Source organism: Phyllobates terribilis, unplaced genomic scaffold, assembly GCF_046119375.1.
Source record: "Phyllobates terribilis strain yellow unplaced genomic scaffold, ASM4611937v1 Scaffold_5__5_contigs__length_657084704, whole genome shotgun sequence".
Classification (NCBI taxonomy): Eukaryota; Metazoa; Chordata; class Amphibia; order Anura; family Dendrobatidae; genus Phyllobates; species Phyllobates terribilis.
The window spans coordinates 358,289,370-358,314,871 of NW_027362765.1; positions in this window are offsets into that span (position 1 = coordinate 358,289,370).

Sequence of the window (25,502 nt, forward strand, 5' to 3'; positions counted from 1 at the left end):
TGTAATGACTCTATATAATAGATCACTCTGTGTGTAATGCCTCTATATAATAGATCCCTCTGTGTGTAATGACTCTATATAATAGATCCCCCTGTGTGAAATGACTCCATATAATAGATCACTCTGTGTGTAATGACTCTATATAATAGATCCCTCTCCATGTAATGACTCTATATAATAGATCCCTCTGTGTATAATGACTCTATATAATATATCTCCGTGTAATGACTCCATATAATAGATCACTCTGTGTGTAATGACTCTATATAATAGATCCCTCTCCGTGTAATGACTCTATATAATAGATCCATCTGCATGTAATGACTCTATATAATAGATCCCTCTGTGTGTAATGACTCTATATAATAGATCCCTCTGCGTGTAATGACTCTATATAATAGATCCCTCTGCGTGTAATGACTCTATATAATAGATCCCTCTGCATGTAATGACTCTATATAATAGATCCCTCTGCGTGTAATGACTCTATATAATAGATCCCTCTGCGTGTAATGACTCTATATAATAGATCTCTCTGCGTGTAATGACTCTATATAATAGATCCCTCTGCGTGTAATGACTCTATATAATAGATCCCTCTGCGTGTAATGACTCTATATAATAGATCCCTCTGTGTGTAATGACTCTATATAATAGATGCCTCTGTGTGTAATGACTCTATATAATAGATCCCTCTGTGTGTAATGACTCTATATAATAGATCCCTCTGTGTGTAATGACTCTATATAATAGATCACTCTGTGTGTAATGCCTCTATATAATAGATCCCTCTGTGTGTAATGACTCTATATAATAGATCCCCCTGTGTGAAATGACTCCATATAATAGATCACTCTGTGTGTAATGACTCTATATAATAGATCCCTCTGCATGTAATGACTCTATATAATAGATCCCTCTGTGTGTAATGACTCTATATAATAGATCCCTCTGCGTGTAATGACTCTATATAATAGATCCCGCTGCGTGTAATGACTCTATATAATAGATCCCTCTGCGTGTAATGACTCTATATAATAGATCCCTCTGCGTGTAATGACTCTATATAATAGATCCCTCTGTGTGTAATGACTCTATATAATAGATCCCTCTGCGTGTAATGACTCTATATAATAGATCCCTCTGTGTGTAATGACTCTATATAATAGATCCCTCTGCGTGTAATGACTCTATGTAATAGATCCCTCTGTGTGTAATGACTCTATATAATAGATGCCTCTGTGTGTAATGACTCTATATAATAGATCCCTCTGTGTGTAATGACTCTATATAATAGATCCCTCTGTGTGTAATGACTCTATATAATAGATCCCTCTGCGTGTAATGACTCTATATAATAGATCCCTCTGCGTGTAATGACTCTATATAATAGATCCCTCTGCGTGTAATGACTCTATATAATAGATCCCTCTGCGTGTAATAACTCTATATAATAGATCCCTCTGTGTGTAATGACTCTATATAATAGATCCCTCTGTGTGTAATGACTCTATATAATAGATCCCTCTGCGTGTAATGACTCTATATAATAGATCCCTCTGCATGTAATGACTCTATATAATAGATCCCTCTGCGTGTAATGACTCTATATAATAGATCCCTCTGCGTGTAATGACTCTATATAATAGATCCCTCTGTGTGTAATGACTCTATATAATAGATGCCTCTGTGTGTAATGACTCTATATAATAGATCCCTCTGTGTGTAATGACTCTATATAATAGATCCCTCTGTGTGTAATGACTCTATATAATAGATCACTCTGTGTGTAATGCCTCTATATAATAGATCCCTCTGTGTGTAATGACTCTATATAATAGATCCCCCTGTGTGAAATGACTCCATATAATAGATCACTCTGTGTGTAATGACTCTATATAATAGATCCCTCTCCATGTAATGACTCTATATAATAGATCCCTCTGCGTGAAATGACTCTATATAATAGATCCCTCTGCGTGTAATGATTCTATATAATAGATCCCTCTGTGTGTAATGTCTCTATATAATAGATCCCTCTGTGTGTAATGACTCTATATAATAGATCCCTCTGTGTGCAATGACTCTATATAATAGATCCCTCTGTGTGTAATGACTCTATATAATAGATCCCTCTGCGTGTAATGACTCTATATAATAGATCCCTCTGCGTGTAATGACTCTATATAATAGATCGCTCTGTGTGTAATGACTCTATATAATAGACCCCTCTGTGTGTAATAACTCTATATAATAGATCCCTCTGTGTGTAATGACTCTATATAATAGATCCCTCTGTGTGTAATGACTCTATATAATAGATCCCTCTGTGTATAATGACTCTATATAATATATCTCCGTGTAATGACTTCATATAATAGATCACTCTGTGTGTAATGACTCTATGTAATAGATCCCTCTCCGTGTAATGACTCTATATAATAGATCCCTCTGCATGTAATGACTCTATATAATAGATCCCTCTGTGTGTAATGACTCTATATAATAGATCCCTCTGCGTGTAATGACTCTATATAATAGATCACTCTGCGTGTAATGACTCTATATAATAGATCCCTCTGCGTGTAATGACTCTATATAATAGATCCCTCTGCGTGTAATGACTCTATATAATAGATCCCTCTGTGTGTAATGACTCTATATAATAGATCCCTCTGCGTGTAATGACTCTATATAATAGATCCGTCTGTGTGTAATGACTCTATATAATAGATCCCTCTGTGTATAATGACTCTATATAATATATCTCCGTGTAATGACTCCATATAATAGATCACTCTGTGTGTAATGACTCTATATAATAGATCCCTCTCCGTGTAATGACTCTATATAATAGATCCATCTGCATGTAATGACTCTATATAATAGATCCCTCTGTGTGTAATGACTCTATATAATAGATCCCTCTGCGCGTAATGACTCTATATAATAGATCCCTCTGCGTGTAATGACTCTATATAATAGATCCCTCTGCATGTAATGACTCTATATAATAGATCCCTCTGCGTGTAATGACTCTATATAATAGATCCCTCTGCGTGTAATGACTCTATATAATAGATCTCTCTGCGTGTAATGACTCTATATAATAGATCCCTCTGCGTGTAATGACTCTATATAATAGATCCCTCTGTGTGTAATGACTCTATATAATAGATCCCTCTGTGTGTAATGACTCTATATAATAGATCCCTCTGTGTGTAATGACTCTATATAATAGATCCCTCTGTGTGTAATGACTCTATATAATAGACCCCTCTGTGTGTAATGACTCTATATAATAGATCCCTCTGTGTGTAATGACTCTATATAATAGATCCCTCTGTGTGTAATGACTCTATATAATAGACCCCTCTGTGTGTAATGACTCTCTATAATAGATCCCTCTGTGTGTAATGACTCTATATAATAGATCCCTCTGTGTGTAATGACTCTATATAATAGACCCCTCTGTGTGTAATGACTCTATATAATAGATCCCTCTGTGTGTAATGACTCTATATAATAGATCCCTCTGTGTGTAATGACTCTATATAATAGACCCCTCTGTGTGTAATGACTCTATATAATAGATCCCTCTGCGTGTAATGACTCTATATAATAGATCCCTCTGCGTCTAATGACTCTATATAATAGATCCCTCTGCGTGTAATGACTCTATATAATAGATCCCTCTGCGTGTAATGACTCTATATAATAGATCCCTCTGCGTGTAATGACTCTATATAATAGATCCCTCTGCGTGTAATGACTCTATATAATAGATCCCTCTGCGTGTAATGACTCTATATAATAGATCCCTCTGTGTGTAATGACTCTATATAATAGATCCCTCTGTGTGTAATGACTCTATATAATAGATCCCTCTGCGTGTAATGACTCTATATAATAGATCCCTCTGCGTGTAATGACTCTATATAATAGATCCCTCTGCGTGTAATGACTCTATATAATAGATCCCTCTGCGTGTAATGACTCTATATAATAGATCCCTCTGCATGTAATGACTCTATATAATAGATCCCTCTGCGTGTAATGACTCTATATAATAGATCCCTCTGTGTGTAATGACTCTATATAATAGATCCCCCTGTGTGTAATGACTCCAAATAATAGATCACTCTGTGTGTAATGACTCTATATAATAGATCCCTCTCCGTGTAATGACTCTATATAATAGATCCCTCTGCGTGTAATGACTCTATATAATAGATCCCTCTGCGTGTAATGATTCTATATAATAGATCCCTCTGTGTGTAATGTCTCTATATAATAGATCCCTCTGTGTGTAATGACTCTATATAATAGATCCCTCTGTGTGCAATGACTCTATATAATAGATCCCTCTGCATGTAATGACTCTATATAATACATCCCTCTGCGTGTAATGACTCTATATAATAGATCCCTCTGTGTGTAATGACTCTATATAATAGATCCCTCTGTGTGTAATGACTCTATATAATAGATCACTCTGTGTGTAATGCCTCTATATAATAGATCCCTCTGTGTGTAATGACTCTATATAATAGATCCCCCTGTGTGAAATGACTCCATATAATAGATCACTCTGTGTGTAATGACTCTATATAATAGATCCCTCTCCATGTAATGACTCTATATAATAGATCCCTCTGCGTGTAATGACTCTATATAATAGATCCCTCTGCGTGTAATGATTCTATATAATAGATCCCTCTGTGTGTAATGTCTCTATATAATAGATCCCTCTGTGTGTAATGACTCTATATAATAGATCCCTCTGTGTGCAATGACTCTATATAATAGATCCCTCTGTGTGTAATGACTCTATATAATAGATCCCTCTGCGTGTAATGACTCTATATAATAGATCCCTCTGCGTGTAATGACTCTATATAATAGATCGCTCTGTGTGTAATGACTCTATATAATAGACCCCTCTGTGTGTAATGACTCTATATAATAGATCCCTCTGTGTGTAATGACTCTATATAATAGATCCCTCTGTGTGTAATGACTCTATATAATAGATCCCTCTGTGTATAATGACTCTATATAATATATCTCCGTGTAATGACTCCATATAATAGATCACTCTGTGTGTAATGACTCTATGTAATAGATCCCTCTCCGTGTAATGACTCTATATAATAGATCCCTCTGCATGTAATGACTCTATATAATAGATCCCTCTGTGTGTAATGACTCTATATAATAGATCCCTCTGCGTGTAATGACTCTATATAATAGATCCCTCTGCGTGTAATGACTCTATATAATAGATCCCTCTGCATGTAATGACTCTATATAATAGATCCCTCTGCGTGTAATGACTCTATATAATAGATCCCTCTGTGTGTAATGACTCTATATAATAGATCCCTCTGCGTGTAATGACTCTATATAATAGATCCCTCTGTGTGTAATGACTCTATATAATAGATCCCTCTGCGTGTAATGACTCTATATAATAGATCCCTCTGCGTGTAATGACTCTATGTAATAGATCCCTCTGTGTGTAATGACTCTATATAATAGATGCCTCTGTGTGTAATGACTCTATATAATAGATCCCTCTGTGTGTAATGACTCTATATAATAGATCCCTCTGTGTGTAATGACTCTATATAATAGATCCCTCTGCGTGTAATGACTCTATATAATAGATCCCTCTGCGTGTAATGACTCTATATAATAGATCCCTCTGCGTGTAATGACTCTATATAATAGATCCCTCTGCGTGTAATAACTCTATATAATAGATCCCTCTGTGTGTAATGACTCTATATAATAGATCCCTCTGTGTGTAATGACTCTATATAATAGATCCCTCTGCGTGTAATGACTCTATATAATAGATCCCTCTGCATGTAATGACTCTATATAATAGATCCCTCTGCGTGTAATGACTCTATATAATAGATCCCTCTGCGTGTAATGACTCTATATAATAGATCCCTCTGTGTGTAATGACTCTATATAATAGATGCCTCTGTGTGTAATGACTCTATATAATAGATCCCTCTGTGTGTAATGACTCTATATAATAGATCCCTCTGTGTGTAATGACTCTATATAATAGATCACTCTGTGTGTAATGCCTCTATATAATAGATCCCTCTGTGTGTAATGACTCTATATAATAGATCCCCCTGTGTGAAATGACTCCATATAATAGATCACTCTGTGTGTAATGACTCTATATAATAGATCCCTCTCCATGTAATGACTCTATATAATAGATCCCTCTGCGTGAAATGACTCTATATAATAGATCCCTCTGCGTGTAATGATTCTATATAATAGATCCCTCTGTGTGTAATGTCTCTATATAATAGATCCCTCTGTGTGTAATGACTCTATATAATAGATCCCTCTGTGTGCAATGACTCTATATAATAGATCCCTCTGTGTGTAATGACTCTATATAATAGATCCCTCTGCGTGTAATGACTCTATATAATAGATCCCTCTGCGTGTAATGACTCTATATAATAGATCGCTCTGTGTGTAATGACTCTATATAATAGACCCCTCTGTGTGTAATGACTCTATATAATAGATCCCTCTGTGTGTAATGACTCTATATAATAGATCCCTCTGTGTGTAATGACTCTATATAATAGATCCCTCTGTGTATAATGACTCTATATAATATATCTCCGTGTAATGACTCCATATAATAGATCACTCTGTGTGTAATGACTCTATGTAATAGATCCCTCTCCGTGTAATGACTCTATATAATAGATCCCTCTGCATGTAATGACTCTATATAATAGATCCCTCTGTGTGTAATGACTCTATATAATAGATCCCTCTGCGTGTAATGACTCTATATAATAGATCCCTCTGCGTGTAATGACTCTATATAATAGATCCCTCTGCGTGTAATGACTCTATATAATAGATCCCTCTGCGTGTAATGACTCTATATAATAGATCCCTCTGTGTGTAATGACTCTATATAATAGATCCCTCTGCGTGTAATGACTCTATATAATAGATCCCTCTGTGTGTAATGACTCTATATAATAGATCCCTCTGTGTATAATGACTCTATATAATATATCTCCGTGTAATGACTCCATATAATAGATCACTCTGTGTGTAATGACTCTATATAATAGATCCCTCTCCGTGTAATGACTCTATATAATAGATCCATCTGCATGTAATGACTCTATATAATAGATCTCTCTGTGTGTAATGACTCTATATAATAGATCCCTCTGCGTGTAATGACTCTATATAATAGATCCCTCTGCGTGTAATGACTCTATATAATAGATCCCTCTGCATGTAATGACTCTATATAATAGATCCCTCTGCGTGTAATGACTCTATATAATAGATCCCTCTGCGTGTAATGACTCTATATAATAGATCTCTCTGCGTGTAATGACTCTATATAATAGATCCCTCTGCGTGTAATGACTCTATATAATAGATCCCTCTGTGTGTAATGACTCTATATAATAGATCCCTCTGTGTGTAATGACTCTATATAATAGATCCCTCTGTGTGTAATGACTCTATATAATAGATCCCTCTGTGTGTAATGACTCTATATAATAGACCCCTCTGTGTGTAATGACTCTATATAATAGATCCCTCTGTGTGTAATGACTCTATATAATAGATCCCTCTGTGTGTAATGACTCTATATAATAGACCCCTCTGTGTGTAATGACTCTCTATAATAGATCCCTCTGTGTGTAATGACTCTATATAATAGATCCCCCTGTGTGTAATGACTCCATATAATAGATCACTCTGTGTGTAATGACTCTATATAATAGATCCCTCTCCGTGTAATGACTCTATATAATAGATCCCTCTGCGTGTAATGACTCTATATAATAGATCCCTCTGCGTGTAATGATTCTATATAATAGATCCCTCTGTGTGTAATGTCTCTATATAATAGATCCCTCTGTGTGTAATGACTCTATATAATAGATCCCTCTGTGTGCAATGACTCTATATAATAGATCCCTCTGCATGTAATGACTCTATATAATACATCCCTCTGCATGTAATGACTCTATATAATAGATCGCTCTGTGTATAATGACTCTATATAATAGATCCCTCTGTGTGTAATGACTCTATATAATAGATCCCTCTGTGTGCAATGACTCTATATAATAGATCCCTCTGCATGTAATGACTCTATATAATACATCCCTCTGCGTGTAATGACTCTATATAATAGATCGCTCTGTGTGTAATGACTCTATATAATAGATCCCTCTGTGTGTAATGACTCTATATAATAGATCCCTCTGTGTGTAATGACTCTATATAATAGATCCCTCTGTGTGTAATGACTCTATATAATAGATCCCCCTGTGTGTAATGACTCCATATAATAGATCACTCTGTGTGTAATGACTCCATATAATAGATCCCTCTCCATGTAATGACTCTATATAATAGATCCCTCTGCGTGTAATGACTCTATATAATAGATCCCTCTGCGTGTAATGACTCTATATAATAGATCCCTCTGCGTGTAATGACTCTATATAATAGATCCCTCTGTGTGTAATGACTCTATATAATAGATCCCTCTGCGTGTAATGACTCTATATAATAGATCCCTCTGCGTGTAATGACTCTATATAATAGATATCTCTGCGTGTAATGACTATATAATAGATCCCTCTGCGTGTAATGACTCTATGTAATAGATCCCTCTGCGTGTAATGACTCTATATAATAGATCCCTCTGCGTGTAATGACTCTATATAATAGATCCCTCTGCGTGTAATGACTCTATATAATAGATCTCTCTGCGTGTAATGACTCTATATAATAGATCCCTCTGCGTGTAATGACTCTATAGAATAGATCCCTCTGCGTGTAATGACTCTATATAATAGATCCCTCTGCGTGTAATGACTCTATAGAATAGATCCCTCTGCGTGTAATGACTCTATATAATAGATCCCTCTGCGTGTAATGACTCTATAGAATAGATCCCTCTGCGTGTAATGACTCTGTATAATAGATCCCTCTGCGTGTAATGACTCTATAGAATATATCCCTCTGCGTGTAATGACTCTGTATAATAGATCCCTCTGCGTGTAATGACTCTATAGAATAGATCCCTCTGCGTGTAATGACTATATAATAGCTCCCTCTGCGTGTAATGACTCTATATAATAGATCCCTCTGCGTGTAATGACTCTATAGAATAGATCGCTCTGCGTGTAATGACTCTATATAATAGATCGCTCTGCGTGTAATGACTATATAATAGATCCCTCTGTGTGTAATGACTCTATATAATAGATCCCTCTGTGTGTAATGACTCTATATAATAGATCCCTCTGTGTGTAATGACTATATATAATAGATCCCTCTGTGTGTAATGACTATATAATAGATCCCTCTGTGTGTAATGACTCTATATAATAGATCCCTCTGTGTGTAATGACTCTATAATAGATCCCTCTGTGTGTAATGACTCTATATAATAGATCCCTCTGTGTCTAATGACTCTATATAATAGATCCCTCTCTGTGTAATGACTCTATATAATAGATCCCTCTGTGTGTAATGACTCTATATAATAGATCCCTCTGTGTGTAATGACTCTATATAATAGATCCCTCTGTGTGTAATGACTCTATATAATAGATCACTGTGTGTAATGACTCTATATAATAGATCCCTCTGTGTGTAATGACTCTATATAATAGATCCCTGTGTGTAATGACTCTATATAATAGATCCCTCTCTGTGTAATGACTCTATATAATAAATCCCTCTGTGTGTAATGACTCTATATAATAGATCACTCTGCGTATAATGACTCTATATAATAGATCCCTCTGTGTGTAATGACTCTATATAATAGATCACTCTGTGTGTAATGACTCTATATAATAGATCCCTCTGTGTGTAATGACTCTATATAATAGATCACTCTGTGTGTAATGACTCTATATAATAGATCCCTCTGTGTGTAATGACTCTATATAATAGATCCCCCTGTGTGTAATGACTCCATATAATAGATCCCTCTGTGTGTAATGCCTCTATATAATAGATCCCTCTGTGTGTAATGACTCTATATAATAGATCCCCCTGTGTGAAATGACTCCATATAATAGATCACTCTGTGTGTAATGACTCTATATAATAGATCCCTCTCCATGTAATGACTCTATATAATAGATCCCTCTGCGTGTAATGACTCTATATAATAGATCCCTCTGCGTGTAATGATTCTATATAATAGATCCCTCTGTGTGTAATGTCTCTATATAATAGATCCCTCTGTGTGTAATGACTCTATATAATAGATCCCTCTGTGTGCAATGACTCTATATAATAGATCCCTCTGTGTGTAATGACTCTATATAATAGATCCCTCTGCGTGTAATGACTCTATATAATAGATCCCTCTGCGTGTAATGACTCTATATAATAGATCGCTCTGTGTGTAATGACTCTATATAATAGACCCCTCTGTGTGTAATGACTCTATATAATAGATCCCTCTGTGTGTAATGACTCTATATAATAGATCCCTCTGTGTGTAATGACTCTATATAATAGATCCCTCTGTGTATAATGACTCTATATAATATATCTCCGTGTAATGACTCCATATAATAGATCACTCTGTGTGTAATGACTCTATGTAATAGATCCCTCTCCGTGTAATGACTCTATATAATAGATCCCTCTGCATGTAATGACTCTATATAATAGATCCCTCTGTGTGTAATGACTCTATATAATAGATCCCTCTGCGTGTAATGACTCTATATAATAGATCCCTCTGCGTGTAATGACTCTATATAATAGATCCCTCTGCGTGTAATGACTCTATATAATAGATCCCTCTGCGTGTAATGACTCTATATAATAGATCCCTCTGTGTGTAATGACTCTATATAATAGATCCCTCTGCGTGTAATGACTCTATATAATAGATCCCTCTGTGTGTAATGACTCTATATAATAGATCCCTCTGTGTATAATGACTCTATATAATATATCTCCGTGTAATGACTCCATATAATAGATCACTCTGTGTGTAATGACTCTATATAATAGATCCCTCTCCGTGTAATGACTCTATATAATAGATCCATCTGCATGTAATGACTCTATATAATAGATCCCTCTGTGTGTAATGACTCTATATAATAGATCCCTCTGCGTGTAATGACTCTATATAATAGATCCCTCTGCATGTAATGACTCTATATAATAGATCCCTCTGCGTGTAATGACTCTATATAATAGATCCCTCTGCGTGTAATGACTCTATATAATAGATCTCTCTGCGTGTAATGACTCTATATAATAGATCCCTCTGCGTGTAATGACTCTATATAATAGATCCCTCTGTGTGTAATGACTCTATATAATAGATCCCTCTGTGTGTAATGACTCTATATAATAGATCCCTCTGTGTGTAATGACTCTATATAATAGATCCCTCTGTGTGTAATGACTCTATATAATAGACCCCTCTGTGTGTAATGACTCTATATAATAGATCCCTCTGTGTGTAATGACTCTATATAATAGATCTCTCTGTGTGTAATGACTCTATATAATAGACCCCTCTGTGTGTAATGACTCTATATAATAGATCCCTCTGTGTGTAATGACGCTATATAATAGATCCCTCTGTGTGTAATGACTCTATATAATAGATCCCTCTGTGTGTAATGACTCTATATAATAGACCCCTCTGTGTGTAATGACTCTATATAATAGATCCCTCTGCGTGTAATGACTCTATATAATAGACCCCTCTGTGTGTAATGACTCTATATAATAGATCCCTCTGTGTGTAATGACTCTATATAATAGATCCCTCTGTGTGTAATGACTCTATATAATAGATCCCTCTGTGTGTAATGACTCTATATAATAGACCCCTCTGTGTGTAATGACTCTATATAATATATCCCTCTGTGTGTAATGACTCTATATAATAGATCCCTCTGTGTGTAATGACTCTATATAATAGACCCCTCTGTGTGTAATGACTCTATATAATAGATCCCTCTGCGTGTAATGACTCTATATAATAGATCCCTCTGCGTCTAATGACTCTATATAATAGATCCCTCTGCGTGTAATGACTCTATATAATAGATCCCTCTGCGTCTAATGACTCTATATAATAGATCCCTCTGCGTGTAATGACTCTATATAATAGATCCCTCTGCGTGTAATGACTCTATATAATAGATCCCTCTGCGTGTAATGACTCTATATAATAGATCCCTCTGTGTGTAATGACTCTATATAATAGATCCCTTTGTGTGTAATGACTCTATATAATAGATCCCTCTGCGTGTAATCACTCTATATAATAGATCCCTCTGCGTGTAATGACTCTATATAATAGATCCCTCTGCGTGTAATGACTCTATATAATAGATCCCTCTGCGTGTAATGACTCTATATAATAGATCCCTCTGCATGTAATGACTCTATATAATAGATCCCTCTGCGTGTAATGACTCTATATAATAGATCCCTCTGTGTGTAATGACTCTATATAATAGATCCCTCTGTGTGTAATGACTCTATATAATAGATCCCTCTGTGTGTAATGACTCTATATAATAGATCCCTCTGTGTGTAATGACTCTATATAATAGATCCCCCTGTATGTAATGACTCCATATAATAGATCACTCTGTGTGTAATGACTCTATATAATAGATCCCTCTCCGTGTAATGACTCTATATAATAGATCCCTCTGCGTGTAATGACTCTATATAATAGATCCCTCTGCGTGTAATGATTCTATATAATAGATCCCTCTGTGTGTAATGTCTCTATATAATAGATCCCTCTGTGTGTAATGACTCTATATAATAGATCCCTCTGTGTGCAATGACTCTATATAATAGATCCCTCTGCATGTAATGACTCTATATAATACATCCCTCTGCGTGTAATGACTCTATATAATAGATCGCTCTGTGTGTAATGACTCTTTATAATAGATCCCTCTGTGTGTAATGACTCTATATAATAGATCCCTCTGTGTGCAATGACTCTATATAATAGATCCCTCTGCATGTAATGACTCTATATAATACATCCCTCTGCGTGTAATGACTCTATATAATAGATCGCTCTGTGTGTAATGACTCTATATAATAGATCCCTCTGTGTGTAATGACTCTATATAATAGATCCCTCTGTGTGTAATGACTCTATATAATAGATCCCTCTGTGTGTAATGACTCTATATAATAGATCCCCCTGTGTGTAATGACTCCATATAATAGATCACTCTGTGTGTAATGACTCTATATAATAGATCCCTCTCCATGTAATGACTCTATATAATAGATCCCTCTGCGTGTAATGACTCTATATAATAGATCCCTCTGCGTGTAATGACTCTATATAATAGATCCCTCTGCGTGTAATGACTCTATATAATAGATCCCTCTGCGTGTAATGACTCTATATAATAGATCCCTCTGCGTGTAATGACTCTATATAATAGATCCCTCTGCGTGTAATGACTCTATATAATAGATCCCTCTGCGTGTAATGACTCTATATAATAGATCCCTCTGCGTGTAATGACTCTATATAATAGATCCCTCTGCGTGTAATGACTATATAATAGATCCCTCTGCGTGTAATGACTCTATATAATAGATCCCTCTGCGTGTAATGACTCTATAGAATAGATCCCTCTGCGTGTAATGACTCTGTATAATAGATCCCTCTGCGTGTAATGACTCTATAGAATAGATCCCTCTGCGTGTAATGACTCTATAGAATAGATCCCTCTGCGTGTAATGACTCTATAGAATAGATCCCTCTGCGTGTAATGACTCTATATAATAGATCCCTCTTCGTGTAATGACTCTATAGAATAGATCGCTCTGCGTGTAATGACTCTATATAATAGATCACTCTGCGTGTAATGACTATATAATAGATCCCTCTGTGTGTAATGACTCTATAATAGATCCCTCTGTGTGTAATGACTCTATATAATAGATCCCTCTGTGTCTAATGACTCTATATAATAGATCCCTCTCTGTGTAATGACTCTATATAATAGATCCCTCTGTGTGTAATGACTCTATATAATAGATCCCTCTGTGTGTAATGACTCTATATAATAGATCCCTCTGTGTGTAATGACTCTATATAATAGATCACTGTGTGTAATGACTCTATATAATAGATCCCTCTGTGTGTAATGACTCTATATAATAGATCCCTGTGTGTAATGACTCTATATAATAGATCCCTCTCTGTGTAATGACTCTATATAATAGATCTCTCTGTGTGTAATGACTCTATATAATAGATCACTCTGCGTATAATGACTCTATATCATAGATCCCTCTGTGTGTAATGACTCTATATAATAGATCACTCTGTGTGTAATGACTCTATATAATAGATCCCTCTGTGTGTAATGACTCTATATAATAGATCCCTCTGTGTGTAATGACTCTATATAATAGATCCCCCTGTGTGTAATGACTCCATATAATAGATCCCTCTGTGTGTAATGCCTCTATATAATAGATCCCTCTGTGTGTAATGACTCTATATAATAGATCCCCCTGTGTGAAATGACTCCATATAATAGATCACTCTGTGTGTAATGACTCTATATAATAGATCCCTCTCCATGTAATGACTCTATATAATAGATCCCTCTGCGTGTAATGACTCTATATAATAGATCCCTCTGCGTGTAATTATTCTATATAATAGATCCCTCTGTGTGTAATGTCTCTATATAATAGATCCCTCTGTGTGTAATGACTCTATATAATAGATCCCTCTGTGTGCAATGACTCTATATAATAGATCCCTCTGTGTGTAATGACTCTATATAATAGATCCCTCTGCGTGTAATGACTCTATATAATAGATCCCTCTGCGTGTAATGACTCTATATAATAGATCGCTCTGTGTGTAATGACTCTATATAATAGACCCCTCTGTGTGTAATGACTCTATATAATAGATCCCTCTGTGTGTAATGACTCTATATAATAGATCCCTCTGTGTGTAATGACTCTATATAATAGATCCCTCTGTGTATAATGACTCTATATAATATATCTCCGTGTAATGACTCCATATAATAGATCACTCTGTGTGTAATGACTCTATGTAATAGATCCCTCTCCGTGTAATGACTCTATATAATAGATCCCTCTGCATGTAATGACTCTATATAATAGATCCCTCTGTGTGTAATGACTCTATATAATAGATCCCTCTGCGTGTAATGACTCTATATAATAGATCCCTCTGCGTGTAATGACTCTATATAATAGATCCCTCTGCGTGTAATGACTCTATATAATAGATCCCTCTGCGTGTAATGACTCTATATAATAGATCCCTCTGTGTGTAATGACTCTATATAATAGATCCCTCTGCGTGTAATGACTCTATATAATAGATCCCTCTGTGTGTAATGACTCTATATAATAGATCCCTCTGTGTATAATGACTCTATATAATATATCTCCGTGTAATGACTCTATATAATAAATCCCTCTGCGTGTAATGACTCTATATAATAGATCCCTCTGCGTGTAATGACTCTATATAATAGATCCCTCTGTGTGTAATGACTCTATATAATAGACCCCTCTGTGTGTAATGACTCTATATAATAGATCCCTCTGCGTGTAATGACTCTATATAATAGATCCCTCTGCGTCTAATGACTCTATATAATAGATCCCTCTGCGTGTAATGACTCTATATAATAGATCCCTCTGCGTGTAATGACTCTATATAATAGATCCCTCTGCGTGTAATGACTCTATATAATAGATCCCTCTGCGTGTAATGACTCTATATAATAGATCCCTCTGCGTGTAATGACTCTATATAATAGATCCCTCTGTGTGTAATGACTCTATATAATAGATCCCTCTGTGTGTAATGACTCTATATAATAGATCCCTCTGCGTGTAATGACTCTATATAATAGATCCCTCTGCGTGTAATGACTCTATATAATAGATCCCTCTGCGTGTAATGACTCTATATAATAGATCCCTCTGCGTGTAATGACTCTATATAATAGATCCCTCTGCGTGTAATGACTCTATATAATAGATCCCTCTGCGTGTAATGACTCTATATAATAGATCCCTCTGCGTGTAATGACTCTATATAATAGATCCCTCTGCATGTAATGACTCTATATAATAGATCCCTCTGCGTGTAATGACTCTATATAATAGATCCCTCTGTGTGTAATGACTCTATATAATAGATCCCCCTGTGTGTAATGACTCCATATAATAGATCACTCTGTGTGTAATGACTCTATATAATAGATCCCTCTCCGTGTAATGACTCTATATAATAGATCCCTCTGCGTGTAATGACTCTATATAATAGATCCCTCTGCGTGTAATGATTCTATATAATAGATCCCTCTGTGTGTAATGTCTCTATATAATAGATCCCTCTGTGTGTAATGACTCTATATAATAGATCCCTCTGTGTGCAATGACTCTATATAATAGATCCCTCTGCATGTAATGACTCTATATAATACATCCCTCTGCGTGTAATGACTCTATATAATAGATCCCTCTGTGTGTAATGACTCTATATAATAGATCCCTCTGTGTGTAATGACTCTATATAATAGATCACTCTGTGTGTAATGCCTCTATATAATAGATCCCTCTGTGTGTAATGACTCTATATAATAGATCCCCCTGTGTGAAATGACTCCATATAATAGATCACTCTGTGTGTAATGACTCTATATAATAGATCCCTCTCCATGTAATGACTCTATATAATAGATCCCTCTGCGTGTAATGACTCTATATAATAGATCCCTCTGCGTGTAATGATTCTATATAATAGATCCCTCTGTGTGTAATGTCTCTATATAATAGATCCCTCTGTGTGTAATGACTCTATATAATAGATCCCTCTGTGTGCAATGACTCTATATAATAGATCCCTCTGTGTGTAATGACTCTATATAATAGATCCCTCTGCGTGTAATGACTCTATATAATAGATCCCTCTGCGTGTAATGACTCTATATAATAGATCGCTCTGTGTGTAATGACTCTATATAATAGACCCCTCTGTGTGTAATGACTCTATATAATAGATCCCTCTGTGTGTAATGACTCTATATAATAGATCCCTCTGTGTGTAATGACTCTATATAATAGATCCCTCTGTGTATAATGACTCTATATAATATATCTCCGTGTAATGACTCCATATAATAGATCACTCTGTGTGTAATGACTCTATGTAATAGATCCCTCTCCGTGTAATGACTCTATATAATAGATCCCTCTGCATGTAATGACTCTATATAATAGATCCCTCTGTGTGTAATGACTCTATATAATAGATCCCTCTGCGTGTAATGACTCTATATAATAGATCCCTCTGCGTGTAATGACTCTATATAATAGATCCCTCTGCGTGTAATGACTCTATATAATAGATCCCTCTGCGTGTAATGACTCTATATAATAGATCCCTCTGTGTGTAATGACTCTATATAATAGATCCCTCTGCGTGTAATGACTCTATATAATAGATCCCTCTGTGTGTAATGACTCTATATAATAGATCCCTCTGCGTGTAATGACTCTATATAATAGATCCCTCTGCGTGTAATGACTCTATATAATAGATCCCTCTGCGTGTAATGACTCTATATAATAGATCCCTCTGCATGTAATGACTCTATATAATAGATCCCCCTGTGTGAAATGACTCCATATAATAGATCACTCTGTGTGTAATGACTCTATATAATAGATCCCTCTCCATGTAATGACTCTATATAATAGATCCCTCTGCGTGAAATGACTCTATATAATAGATCCCTCTGCGTGTAATGATTCTATATAATAGATCCCTCTGTGTGTAATGTCTCTATATAATAGATCCCTCTGTGTGTAATGACTCTATATAATAGATCCCTCTGTGTGCAATGACTCTATATAATAGATCCCTCTGTGTGTAATGACTCTATATAATAGATCCCTCTGCGTGTAATGACTCTATATAATAGATCCCTCTGCGTGTAATGACTCTATATAATAGATCGCTCTGTGTGTAATGACTCTATATAATAGACCGCTCTGTGTGTAATGACTCTATATAATAGATCCCTCTGTGTGTAATGACTCTATATAATAGATCCCTCTGTGTGTAATGACTCTATATAATAGATCCCTCTGTGTATAATGACTCTATATAATATATCTCCGTGTAATGACTCTATATAATAGATCCCTCTGTGTGTAATGACTCTATGTAATAGATCCCTCTCCGTGTAATGACTCTATATAATAGATCCCTCTGCATGTAATGACTCTATATAATAGATCCCTCTGTGTGTAATGACTCTATATAATAGATCCCTCTGCGTGTAATGACTCTATATAATAGATCCCTCTGCGTGTAATGACTCTATATAATAGATCCCTCTGCGTGTAATGACTCTATATAATAGATCCCTCTGCGTGTAATGACTCTATATAATAGATCCCTCTGTGTGTAATGACTCTATATAATAGATCCCTCTGCGTGTAATGACTCTATATAATAGATCCCTCTGTGTGTAATGACTCTATATAATAGATCCCTCTGTGTATAATGACTCTATATAATATATCTCCGTGTAATGACTCCATATAATAGATCACTCTGTGTGTAATGACTCTATATAATAGATCCCTCTCCGTGTAATGACTCTATATAATAGATCCATCTGCATGTAATGACTCTATATAATAGATCCCTCTGTGTGTAATGACTCTATATAATAGATCCCTCTGCGTGTAATGACTCTATATAATAGATCCCTCTGCGTGTAATGACTCTATATAATAGATCCCTCTGCATGTAATGACTCTATATAATAGATCCCTCTGCGTGTAATGACTCTATATAATAGATCCCTCTGCGTGTAATGACTCTATATAATAGATCTCTCTGCGTGTAATGACTCTATATAATAGATCCCTCTGCGTGTAATGACTCTATATAATAGATCCCTCTGTGTGTAATGACTCTATATAATAGATCCCTCTGTGTGTAATGACTCTATATAATAGATCCCTCTGTGTGTAATGACTCTATATAATAGATCCCTCTGTGTGTAATGACTCTATATAATAGACCCCTCTGTGTGTAATGACTCTATATAATAGATCCCTCTGTGTGTAATGACTCTATATAATAGATCCCTCTGTGTGTAATGACTCTATATAATAGACCCCTCTGTGTGTAATGACTCTCTATAATAGATCCCTCTGTGTGTAATGACTCTATATAATAGATCCCCCTGTGTGTAATGACTCCATATAATAGATCACTCTGTGTGTAATGACTCTATATAATAGATCCCTCTCCGTGTAATGACTCTATATAATAGATCCCTCTGCGTGTAATGACTCTATATAATAGATCCCTCTGCGTGTAATGATTCTATATAATAGATCCCTCTGTGTGTAATGACTCTATATAATACATCCCTCTGCGTGTAATGACTCTATATAATAGATCGCTCTGTGTGTAATGACTCTATATAATAGATCCCTCTGTGTGTAATGACTCTATATAATAGATCCCTCTGTGTGCAATGACTCTATATAATAGATCCCTCTGCATGTAATGACTCTATATAATACATCCCTCTGCGTGTAATGACTCTATATAATAGATCGCTCTGTGTGTAATGACTCTATATAATAGATCCCTCTGTGTGTAATGACTCTATATAATAGATCCCTCTGTGTGTAATGACTCTATATAATAGATCCCTCTGTGTGTAATGACTCTATATAATAGATCCCCCTGTGTGTAATGACTCCATATAATAGATCACTCTGTGTGTAATGACTCTATATAATAGATCCCTCTCCATGTAATGACTCTATATAATAGATCCCTCTGCGTGTAATGACTCTATATAATAGATCCCTCTGCGTGTAATGACTCTATATAATAGATCCCTCTGCGTGTAATGACTCTATATAATAGATCCCTCTGTGTGTAATGACTCTATATAATAGATCCCTCTGCGTGTAATGACTCTATATAATAGATCCCTCTGCGTGTAATGACTCTATATAATAGATATCTCTGCGTGTAATGACTATATAATAGATCCCTCTGCGTGTAATGACTCTATGTAATAGATCCCTCTGCGTGTAATGACTCTATATAATAGATCCCTCTGTGTGTAATGACTCTATATAATAGATCCCTCTGCGTGTAATGACTCTATATAATAGATCCCTCTGCGTGTAATGACTCTATATAATAGATCCCTCTGCGTGTAATGACTCTATAGAATAGATCCCTCTGCGTGTAATGACTCTATATAATAGATCCCTCTGCGTGTAATGACTCTATAGAATAGATCCCTCTGCGTGTAATGACTCTATATAATAGATCCCTCTGCGTGTAATGACTCTATAGAATAGATCCCTCTGCGTGTAATGACTCTGTATAATAGATCCCTCTGCGTGTAATGACTCTATAGAATAGATCCCTCTGCGTGTAATGACTCTGTATAATAGATCCCTCTGCGTGTAATGACTCTATAGAATAGATCCCTCTGCATGTAATGACTATATAATAGCTCCCTCTGCGTGTAATGACTCTATATAATAGATCCCTCTGCGTGTAATGACTCTATAGAATAGATCGCTCTGCGTGTAATGACTCTATATAATAGATCGCTCTGCGTGTAATGACTATATAATAGATCCCTCTGTGTGTAATGACTCTATATAATAGATCCCTCTGTGTGTAATGACTCTATATAATAGATCCCTCTGTGTGTAATGACTATATATAATAGATCCCTCTGTGTGTAATGACTATATAATAGATCCCTCTGTGTGTAATGACTCTATATAATAGATCCCTCTGTGTGTAATGACTCTATAATAGATCCCTCTGTGTGTAATGACTCTATATAATAGATCCCTCTGTGTCTAATGACTCAATATAATAGATCCCTCTCTGTGTAATGACTCTATATAATAGATCCCTCTGTGTGTAATGACTCTATATAATAGATCCCTCTGTGTGTAATGACTCTATATAATAGATCCCTCTGTGTGTAATGACTCTATATAATAGATCACTGTGTGTAATGACTCTATATAATAGATCCCTCTGTGTGTAATGACTCTATATAATAGATCCCTGTGTGTAATGACTCTATATAATAGATCCCTCTCTGTGTAATGACTCTATATAATAAATCCCTCTGTGTGTAATGACTCTATATAATAGATCACTCTGCGTATAATGACTCTATATAATAGATCCCTCTGTGTGTAATGACTCTATATAATAGATCACTCTGTGTGTAATGACTCTATATAATAGATCCCTCTGTGTGTAATGACTCTATATAATAGATCACTCTGTGTGTAATGACTCTATATAATAGATCCCTCTGTGTGTAATGACTCTATATAATAGATCCCCCTGTGTGTAATGACTCCATATAATAGATCCCTCTGTGTGTAATGCCTCTATATAATAGATCCCTCTGTGTGTAATGACTCTATATAATAGATCCCCCTGTGTGAAATGACTCCATATAATAGATCACTCTGTGTGTAATGACTCTATATAATAGATCCCTCTCCATGTAATGACTCTATGTAATAGATCCCTCTGCGTGTAATGACTCTATATACTAGATCCCTCTGCGTGTAATGATTCTATATAATAGATCCCTCTGTGTGTAATGTCTCTATATAATAGATCCCTCTGTGTGTAATGACTCTATATAATAGATCCCTCTGTGTGCAATGACTCTATATAATAGATCCCTCTGTGTGTAATGACTCTATATAATAGATCCCTCTGCGTGTAATGACTCTATATAATTGATCCCTCTGCGTGTAATGACTCTATATAATAGATCGCTCTGTGTGTAATGACTCTATATAATAGACCCCTCTGTGTGTAATGACTCTATATAATAGATCCCTCTGTGTGTAATGACTCTATATAATAGATCCCTCTGTGTGTAATGACTCTATATAATAGATCCCTCTGTGTATAATGACTCTATATAATATATCTCCGTGTAATGACTCCATATAATAGATCACTCTGTGTGTAATGACTCTATGTAATAGATCCCTCTCCGTGTAATGACTCTATATAATAGATCCCTCTGCATGTAATGACTCTATATAATAGATCCCTCTGTGTGTAATGACTCTATATAATAGATCCCTCTGCGTGTAATGACTCTATATAATAGATCCCTCTGCGTGTAATGACTCTATATAATAGATCCCTCTGCGTGTAATGACTCTATATAATAGATCCCTCTGCGTGTAATGACTCTATATAATAGATCCCTCTGTGTGTAATGACTCTATATAATAGATCCCTCTGCGTGTAATGACTCTATATAATAGATCCCTCTGTGTGTAATGACTCTATATAATAGATCCCTCTGTGTATAATGACTCTATATAATATATCTCCGTGTAATGACTCCATATAATAGATCACTCTGTGTGTAATGACTCTATATAATAGATCCCTCTCCGTGTAATGACTCTATATAATAGATCCATCTGCATGTAATGACTCTATATAATAGATCCCTCTGTGTGTAATGACTCTATATAATAGATCCCTCTGCGTGTAATGACTCTATATAATAGATCCCTCTGCATGTAATGACTCTATATAATAGATCCCTCTGCGTGTAATGACTCTATATAATAGATCCCTCTGCGTGTAATGACTCTATATAATAGATCTCTCTGCGTGTAATGACTCTATATAATAGATCCCTCTGCGTGTAATGACTCTATATAATAGATCCCTCTGTGTGTAATGACTCTATATAATAGATCCCTCTGTGTGTAATGACTCTATATAATAGATCCCTCTGTGTGTAATGACTCTATATAATAGATCCCTCTGTGTGTAATGACTCTATATAATAGACCCCTCTGTGTGTAATGACTCTATATAATAGATCCCTCTGTGTGTAATGACTCTATATAATAGATCCCTCTGTGTGTAATGACTCTATATAATAGACCCCTCTGTGTGTAATGACTCTATATAATAGATCCCTCTGTGTGTAATGACGCTATATAATAGATCCCTCTGTGTGTAATGACTCTATATAATAGATCCCTCTGTGTGTAATGACTCTATATAATAGACCCCTCTGTGTGTAATGACTCTATATAATAGATCCCTCTGCGTGTAATGACTCTATATAATAGACCCCTCTGTGTGTAATGACTCTATATAATAGATCCCTCTGTGTGTAATGACTCTATATAATAGATCCCTCTGTGTGTAATGACTCTATATAATAGATCCCTCTGTGTGTAATGACTCTATATAATAGACCCCTCTGTGTGTAATGACTCTATATAATATATCCCTCTGTGTGTAATGACTCTATATAATAGATCCCTCTGTGTGTAATGACTCTATATAATAGACCCCTCTGTGTGTAATGACTCTATATAATAGATCCCTCTGCGTGTAATGACTCTATATAATAGATCCCTCTGCGTCTAATGACTCTATATAATAGATCCCTCTGCGTGTAATGACTCTATATAATAGATCCCTCTGCGTCTAATGACTCTATATAATAGATCCCTCTGCGTGTAATGACTCTATATAATAGATCCATCTGCGTGTAATGACTCTATATAATAGATCCCTCTGCGTGTAATGACTCTATATAATAGATCCCTCTGTGTGTAATGACTCTATATAATAGATCCCTTTGTGTGTAATGACTCTATATAATAGATCCCTCTGCGTGTAATCACTCTATATAATAGATCCCTCTGCGTGTAATGACTCTATATAATAGATCCCTCTGCGTGTAATGACTCTATATAATAGATCCCTCTGCGTGTAATGACTCTATATAATAGATCCCTCTGCATGTAATGACTCTATATAATAGATCCCTCTGCGTGTAATGACTCTATATAATAGATCCCTCTGTGTGTAATGACTCTATATAATAGATCCCTCTGTGTGTAATGACTCTATATAATAGATCCCTCTGTGTGTAATGACTCTATATAATAGATCCCTCTGTGTGTAATGACTCTATATAATAGATCCCCCTGTGTGTAATGACTCCATATAATAGATCACTCTGTGTGTAATGACTCTATATAATAGATCCCTCTCCGTGTAATGACTCTATATAATAGATCCCTCTGCGTGTAATGACTCTATATAATAGATCCCTCTGCGTGTAATGATTCTATATAATAGATCCCTCTGTGTGTAATGTCTCTATATAATAGATCCCTCTGTGTGTAATGACTCTATATAATAGATCCCTCTGTGTGCAATGACTCTATATAATAGATCCCTCTGCATGTAATGACTCTATATAATACATCCCTCTGCGTGTAATGACTCTATATAATAGATCGCTCTGTGTGTAATGACTCTTTATAATAGATCCCTCTGTGTGTAATGACTCTATATAATAGATCCCTCTGTGTGCAATGACTCTATATAATAGATCCCTCTGCATGTAATGACTCTATATAATACATCCCTCTGCGTGTAATGACTCTATATAATAGATCGCTCTGTGTGTAATGACTCTATATAATAGATCCCTCTGTGTGTAATGACTCTATATAATAGATCCCTCTGTGTGTAATGACTCTATATAATAGATCCCTCTGTGTGTAATGACTCTATATAATAGATCCCCCTGTGTGTAATGACTCCATATAATAGATCACTCTGTGTGTAATGACTCTATATAATAGATCCCTCTCCATGTAATGACTCTATATAATAGATCCCTCTGCGTGTAATGACTCTATATAATAGATCCCTCTGCGTGTAATGACTCTATATAATAGATCCCTCTGCGTGTAATGACTCTATATAATAGATCCCTCTGCGTGTAATGACTCTATATAATAGATCCCTCTGCGTGTAATGACTCTATATAATAGATCCCTCTGCGTGTAATGACTCTATATAATAGATCCCTCTGCGTGTAATGACTCTATATAATAGATCCCTCTGCGTGTAATGACTCTATATAATAGATCCCTCTGCGTGTAATGACTATATAATAGATCCCTCTGCGTGTAATGACTCTATATAATAGATCCCTCTGCGTGTAATGACTCTATAGAATAGATCCCTCTGCGTGTAATGACTCTGTATAATAGATCCCTCTGCGTGTAATGACTCTATAGAATAGATCCCTCTGCGTGTAATGACTCTATAGAATAGATCCCTCTGCGTGTAATGACTCTATATAATAGATCCCTCTTCGTGTAATGACTCTATAGAATAGATCGCTCTGCGTGTAATGACTCTATATAATAGATCGCTCTGCGTGTAATGACTATATAATAGATCCCTCTGTGTGTAATGACTCTATAATAGATCCCTCTGTGTGTAATGACTCTATATAATAGATCCCTCTGTGTCTAAT